Raw genomic sequence first — 8,110 nt, forward strand, 5'->3', positions numbered from 1 at the left:
TCCCCCCTTCGTCTCCATCCCTCTCATTCTTTTCTCCTCCTCCTCCCTCTTTGCTTGTAGCCGGCATTTACTTACCGGACATTCTGGTGTTTTCTGTGAATGCTCAGGGGGTGAGCGCTGCAACGTGGACCCTGCTTTGCATCCTCCACCTCTTCTTTTCTTTGCCTCACCCCGGGCAGGAAGGCAGCATCTTTATAATGCCCCTCCATGCAAAGTCTCCTGCTCTAGCACCTGTTCACACCTGCCCTTTTTGGTCAAAACTCAGCATTCTGGGACTTTTCTGAACTCCTTAGGAGCACTTGTGTTAATTTCCTAGGACTGCTGTAGCAAATGACAAAACCTGGGAGGCTTAAAACAGCAGAAATTTATTCTTGCAGGCTAGAAGTCTGAAACCAAGGCGTCAGCAGGGCCATGCTCTCTGAAGGAGTGCGTGAAGAATCTCTTCCAACCCTTCCTCTCAGCCTCTGGTGTTGCCTGCAGTCCTTGGCCTCCCTTGGCTTCAGAACTCCAGCCTCTGCCCCCATCTTCATACGGCGTCCTGCGTGGGTGTCTGTGTTTGTGTCTCTTTTCCTCTCTTCTTATCACAATGAATGGAAAGCCCACCCTACTCCAGTATATGGCCTCATCTTAACTTACATTTTGATTACATCTGCCATGACCGTATTTCCAGATGAGTTCAGATTCTTAGGTACCCAGGGTTAGGACTACAACATACCTTTTTTGGGACACAATTCAACCCATAACAGCCATCTTTCCACACGGATTGGCTGTCAGCTCACTCAGCCTTTGAGATGGTACTTGATCTCAGTGGCCGTTCCAGTCAATCTTGACTCAGACAAACTCAGGTAAAGAGGGGCATCTCATGGTAGGAGTATACAATAAAAATGAGCCATAACATCCTGGAATGGGAGCCTAATAGGGTTGGTCCTGGATCTAGAAGGAGATTCCTGATTTCGGGAGGCCCTGAGGCATGGAGATCCATTCTTGTGCTCTGTCATTAACATACCTCAACCGGAATGTAGTGTTGCTTTTTTCCGGCCTCGCCACAAAAGTGATTTCCAATCTCTTCTCACTGATTTCTCTCCCCTACCCTAACTGTAGCTTCTTTCTGATTTGGCTTTTCCAGGTCTGATTTCGCCTTGTGACCTTTCAGCTACATGGTGCACCATGAACTGACACATTCTTGTCATGTTTCTTAGTTCTCATGCTGTTATGGACTGTGTGTTTGTGTCGCCTGAAATTTATACATTGAAGTCCTAACCCTGAACGTGGTAGCATTTGGAGGTGGGGGCTTTGGGAGTTACAGACATACCTTGTTTTCTTGTGCTTCACCGTATTGCAGACATTGCGTTTTTACAAATTGAAGGTTTGTGGCAACCCAGCGTCGAGCAAGTCTATCAGCGCCATTTTCCCAACCACATTTGCTCACTTCATGTCTCTGTATCACATTATGGTAATTCTCACAGTATTCCAAACTTTTTCATGATTATTAGTTTTGATATGGTGATCTGCAGTCAGTGATCTTTGATGTTACTACTGTGACTCGCTGAAGGCTCGCTGAGGGTTAGCGATTTTTAGCAATAAAGTATTCTTTAATTAAGGTACGTACAGTGGGTTTTTTAGACATAATTATTACACACTTAATAGAATCATATCGTGTAACATGTTTTTTTTTGGCGGTACACGGGCCTCTCACTGTTGTGGCCTCTCCCGTTGCGGAGCACAGGCTCCGGACAAGCAGGCTCAGCGGCCATGGCTCACGGGCCCAGCCACTCCGCAGCATGTGGGATCTTCCCGGACCGGGGCACGAACCCGTGTCCCCTGCATCGGCAGGCGGACTCTCAACCACTGGGCCACCAGGGAAGCCCTAACATAACTTTTATATGCCCTGGGAAACGAAAAAATTCACACAACCTGCTGTATTGTAATATTAACTTTATCACAGTGGTCTGGAACTGAACCTACAATATTTCTGAGGTCTGCCTGTACTTAGGTTTAGATGAAGTCATGAGAGTGTGCCCCCCATCATGGGATTAATGCCCTTATAAGAAGAAGAAGGGACACCAGAGCTCTCTCTCTCTGTCTCTCTCTCTCTCTTTCTCTCTCTCTCTCTGCCATGTGAGGACACAGTGGGAAGATGGCTGTCTGCAAGGCAGGAGGAGGCCTCTCACTAGGAATCAAATCGGCTGGCACCTTGATCTTGGACTTCTCAGACTCCACAACTGTGAGAATAAATGTCTGTTGTTTAGGCCACCCAGTGTATGGTATTTTGTTACAGCAGGCTGTGTTGACCGAGACACATGCTTTATGGAGAGATTCTTAGTGACTCAGGCTCCAGGGCAGGCCCTGTGAGGGTCAGGCCTGGGGTATTTGCATTCATTTCCCCTGGTCCCAGGGTTGTGTATGTCATGTGTGCATGTGTTTATGTTGCATTTTAATAGGAGGTGGTGGTCTAACCTGAAGGGCCGCCTCTGTAATGGTGGTATTTGAAGCTTGACTGTGGGCTGCTGAGACACCCCAAGCCTTCTCAAAACACAGCACAGATGTGGCCTCTGGTTCTTCTGGGATGGGGCTACCACCAGATTAGGGACTGAATGACTTAGAGTTCTCAGCACCCTTACAGGCGACTCTTGCAATTTTAGTTGGCACTTCTGTGCTGGAGTAGATGCTTGTGCCTCTGACACTGCAGGACTGGTGCATCTCTGGAGGAAAAGAACATTAACAGAACACTCAGAGTGGCTCTGTCCCCAAGAGTGAGAGCCAGATCTGTGGATGTACGCTTGTTTGTTTGTTTTGTTTTGTGTTTTAAGCTGCTGAAGCAGGCACTCTTACATCATGATGAGTAGAGGCAGCCAACATATGGCTCATAGACCCCCTTTGTTGAACCTGTTCCAACTTGGAGATGTGAGTTCCCCTCCTCAAGTGTAAAGAAGCCCCTTTGCTCATGTAATTGAAATCTTAAGTACCACTCTGGCCTGGTTTCAAGTCTGGCAATAAAACAAAAATCTTTCTTACCATTTCATAGATTGGGTCTCCCTGGTATGTTTCAAGTCAGTGCAATTAGCTGAACCCTCTAATATTTCTGGAGATGAAGTGAATAGGGGTAATTCAGCCTCACCAGCTCAATAGCATCTTGCTTGCCTTCATTTAATCACAGCTCTGGAAATGTTTTGGCTTGTCTTACCGCGGGAGAAAGCTTGATTAGGACAGAATCCGGAAATATAAGTCAGACATTTTTAAGAAGTAACATTGACTAAGCTCTAACTTATATTGGTCTATAAATCTTTAAAAGTCATTGATGGGAAAGAACTTATTTACTCAAATCTTCTAATCTTCCCATTTTAAAGAAAGTTCTTCACAGAACAGTTTATATGTGTTCCAGGTTCCAAAACAAACAGAACTAAAAGTTTCAGATTACCAGAAGGATGTAAAGCACATGGCATTTCATAAAAGTTTAAGTGGGCTCACAGAACATAGGCAGTAAGGGATTAAATGGCAAAAATAAGACCTCACAGCAGTTAAATCACCTCCTAGGACCATTCTGCTGGGCTTTCTCAGGGATACAAAACCTAGAAGTGCTGACCCGCCAGGAACTTACAGTCCATGTGGGAAGATAAGATGTAACTCAGGGAAAAATTAAAGAGCGTTCAAGTGTTTAAGTGACAGTTTACAAGAGAGCAATGGGTGAACAATTTCATGGTCACCCTGGGCTAATTGCCAAGGCAATCCTATCAGCAGCGTTTGTTCTGCATTGGAAGAAAGGAACTGCGGCCAGAAAAGGAGTCGGGCTTGACCGTGGGGGTGGGTAAGAGGTTAGCAGATGGAAGGATGGGGGTCTTTCTAGGTGGGCAGAATGAAGTAGGAGATTGAAAGATGTGATCAGGAGGAGCAGAAACTGTGTAGAGATGCTGGGGAAAGCTCAGGCATTTGGACTTCATGTTTTACAAATGCTCTGAGAAAAACGGGAGGCAAAGAAATCTTTTCCGCAAACTCCAGATTTTGTAATAACTGCTGATAATCTGGGCTTATTTACTGCAGAAGTGTTTGAATGCATGTTTCATTGTAAAACCTTATATCAATATTGTATACAGCAATACTGAGATACAAACAAAAAAAAATCAGAGTTTAAAAGGCCAATTCTTATACAATTTCTTTGATCTTTTTGTGTCAGGTCTTTTTTTTTTTAATTATAGAAGGAAATGTTGCCTTGTCCAAAGTGGTTTGAAATATCTCACACGGGAGGGTTTCTCGAGGAGAAAACAGTTATGTAATTATGCTCATGTTTGTCTCACTTCTATGCACTTTAATTTACTAGAAGTAAAGCTTCTAGCTGAGGGCACTTCACGGAAACCTCCCCAGTCCTAAGACAGAACTTCAGAATGTTACCATAGGGTAGGAAAACTGGTGGCTTTAGATCTAGGGCTTTATGTCGGTTTACAAAGTGTCAACCAGAAGGAGGGAAGCATGGCTGCCTTTTTCTCATCCACGTTAAATTGGCTTCTGGCAGACAGACATCGGGACAGCCCCAGAACACACGGAAACTTCTTGCCATCCTGGCCCTAAATTCCTGTTCTTCTCCCAGTTAACTTGCAAACGATCCGCACTGAGTTAGCCAGTACCACAAAGTGAGGAGTACAAAGGGCACCTGTGGGGGATCTCCTTGGTATGTTGACTCTTCTGCCCAACTGGTACAGCACAAAGATGCCTCAGGGGCTTCAACCACACCCAGCAGGCATTTAGGCTATTTGCCCAAACGCTGAGTCTGGCCAGCTTCAGAGCTCTGCCCTGGCCCTGCCCCTCTGGGAGGGCACAGATCACTGTTTGACGAAGCGCATTGAAATGTAAGCGCAGACCCAGAAGTTCACATTTTACTGATGAATGTGCCGCACTGTGAGTCTGTGTGTGTCTTTGCTGCCCGTGGCTATTGAGTAAAAAGGCCTGTTTGGATCTAATTGAAGGATTGAAGTGTGACAGAGTCTCTGGCTTCTGGGGAAGCAAGGACTGAGGAACCAGGCTTTCCAGGGCCCAGCCAAGGGGAGACTAGAGCCTTGACAACCAGGTGTGTGTGTTGGGGAGGTGGGAAGAGGTGGGCAGCAGTAGCGAGACACAGACGGGAGAAGTAAAGGCTGGCTAAGCAGTGCTCGAGGCCCGTGTGGGGGCAGGGTAATGAGGGGGGAGGGAAAGTCAGGCTGAGAGCACCTAAGCAGGTGCTTCTAGGGAGGCTGGCCCGTCTTCTTCACTCTCTGAATCCTTCCCTCTCTCTAACGCAGGTGTCTCGTGCCCCACGCTTTGGTATACTAACCATGTCTTTTGTTTTCTGTGTTCTGACGCTTTGACATCTGGGTCCTTGCTGACTCTGGAAGGACCGACTCTCCCAGGGCTGGCCAATTCCTAGAGATAGTCAACAACTTGCCCACAAGTGCACGTTTCAAATACAAACCAACCGATCCAGAATCTACGTCCGAACACCTCCTTTCCACCTCTGGGCCACTATCCACCTGCCCTAGTCACCCCAGAGCCAGGCACCAGACCACTAGGGGCAGCCCCTGTGTCCCAGAGCCCACTGAAATTATTCAAGCTGCCCAATCCTACCTAGCACACACTGCCCTGCTCATTCCTCCCTGCAGAAACCACTATCGAGGCTCTTGCCCACAGCTGTTCCCCTTCTCCCTTCTCCCTTCTCCCGCCCGCCCTGAGGTTTCCCCATGTGACCCCTCGTGGGAGCTGTGAGTGACAAACTATCTTTTTAATGGTTTTTATTTCTTGATCTGTTGACCTCACCATTTGTGAATAATTATAAAACCTATGAAACTGTTCAGTTCTAAAAAACTCTCATAAGCCAGGGCCCTGCCCAAGTCGGCGCGCTCCCTAAGCCCCCGTACTCTTAACTCCACTGCTCCCAGGGGCTCTCTTCTCTCTTTAGCATCAGAGACTTCATCAACTTAATAAGTTAGTCAATTAAGTGAAATTCAATTGAAAATTAAAGTATAACTAAGAGTCAGCAGTTAGCAGAAGTGCCTAACATTACCTCTGAAATTATGTATTTCAGGATGAAAGGAAGCCTGAAGAATCTATTTTCTTAGGTGCCCAGTGTTTGGCCTGGGCGTAGAAACTAGGTGAAATTAAGAAGTAGATTTCAGATCCATTGACCTAGAAAGATCGGACCACGAGTAGGCTGGACTTTGGTGGCAGTCTTGAGGGATGCAAGCGCAAGAAGTCTAACATTTATTGGGGGATTAATATGTGCCAGGACTCTTCCAAAGACAATGGCTCATTTAACCCGCCAACAAAACTGAGAAAAATGCCATTATTTTCGTGTTGTAGGTAAGGAGACTGAGACACACAGTTGCTGAGGAACTTAGCTAAGCTAAGTGACAGAGATGGTGTTCAAATCCAGGCAGTGTGGTTCCAGAGCCCGTGCTTTCAACCACTTTGTTGTCTGGTACAGTAGAAAGAGCCCCTTTGTGGGAGCAAGACAGACCCACTTGTAAATTTAACTCTATCAATTCTTAGTTGTGTGACTTTGTTAGTAATCTGACCATCTATGATCTAAAGGTTCATCTGTAATATAAGGGTGATAATATTTATCCAACAGGGCTGTTCTGAGGATAAAACAAGATGATAATCATGAAATAAAAGCACTGAACACTCTGGTATGTAAAGAAGTGGTGGTGCCCCTTTTTTGTTCCTAAGCAAGACATTCCTAAGCAAGACAATAGGGTCATTGCCCTATCTTACACCAGTGATTCTGTAGCCGAATCATCCCACACGGCGAGAGTCAGGAAACTGGAAAATGTGTCATTAGCAAAGTCTTACTTCCGAGGAGAGGTATAGGCAAGCAGGGCTGACATTCAGCCGGTATGCTCTGGTGTACCCAGAGCAGTTGTTAACATATGAAGTAAGCCCACGTGGGTGGGTCCTTAGCTATTTTTTTGAGCCTCCTTCCCACCATGGCTCCTGTCACTCCAAGCACCCAGGTCTGGGCCTCCAAGGTGTGGCTCACAGCACCAGAGCTGGTGTCCATTCTGGCCAGTTGGTGCACACGCCGCTCTGGTTATTAACCACCTAGCAGGTCACCACTGCAGGCAAAAGAAGAAGAGGTTCACAGTGGCCCTCAGAGGAGGAGCCCCAATCCTTGGGTGGGGGCCAGCCAAGGGGGAAGCATGTGCTGGGCATTTTGCCATCCTTTTACCTGTTTCGGATCAAGGAGAGAAAGAGAGCTGGTTATAGCTTCCTCCTCCTTCTCCTCTCCTCGCCTCATACTAACCTTGGAAAGCCACCTCCTAGGGGCAGGTGAACATTTTTAGACCCTTAGAAAAAATGAAAATGTCCATATTTATGCGAATATTATTCCGGAGCAGATCTGTGCTATACTAGGCTGAGCCGAGAGATTAAAATCACCTTTCCTTGAGCTTAAGTCTAATCTCATGTGGCCTCTGTGAACTGTAACTGCTCACAATCATAAGGGCCATTTCTTCAAAACACCCTATACCACGAATCCCATCTGTGCTGAGACCGCCCAGCATCTTCACATTTACTATCAGTCTGGATACAATTGGCTTCGATTAGATCTTTTGAAAATATATCTGCAGTTTTCTGTAAGCTCGGTCATGAAGCCAAGAGGCATCTTAACAATCACACTTGAGCTATCGCTTGAAACAGGCAAGGTTACTCTGGAGTTTGAGCTAAGGATTTCTCCCCTTTGCTATGGGCATTTGGGAGAAGCCTTCTGAGAGCTGGCAAACTCAGCTAAAGGTGGTTCATGAACCACATTTGTCACACCACTTTCAGAGGGAACCACTCAAATCATACTTCCTTTCATATATAATAACTGCAAGCTTTCCCTGTGATTCCTCATATGTAACCTTGTCTGCTTTCTCAAAAAATGCTGTGAAGTACCCCATTTTACAGATGAAGAAAATGAGTTTTAGAGGCATAAAGTTCCTTGCTCACAGATGGACTAAAAATAGAATCTTTGAATAGGATACTCTGCCTTTAACCAAATTGCTTTGAACCTAGGAATTGTAAATAAATCAGTTAATAGTTCCTAGGAAGTAGGAGTCCTTTAAAATTATTTTGACCTTTTTTTTTTTTTTTTTTTTTTTTTTTG

This window comes from Lipotes vexillifer, unplaced genomic scaffold (genome assembly GCF_000442215.2).
Source record: "Lipotes vexillifer unplaced genomic scaffold, Lipotes_vexillifer_v1.1 scaffold639, whole genome shotgun sequence".
NCBI lineage: Eukaryota > Metazoa > Chordata > Mammalia > Artiodactyla > Lipotidae > Lipotes > Lipotes vexillifer.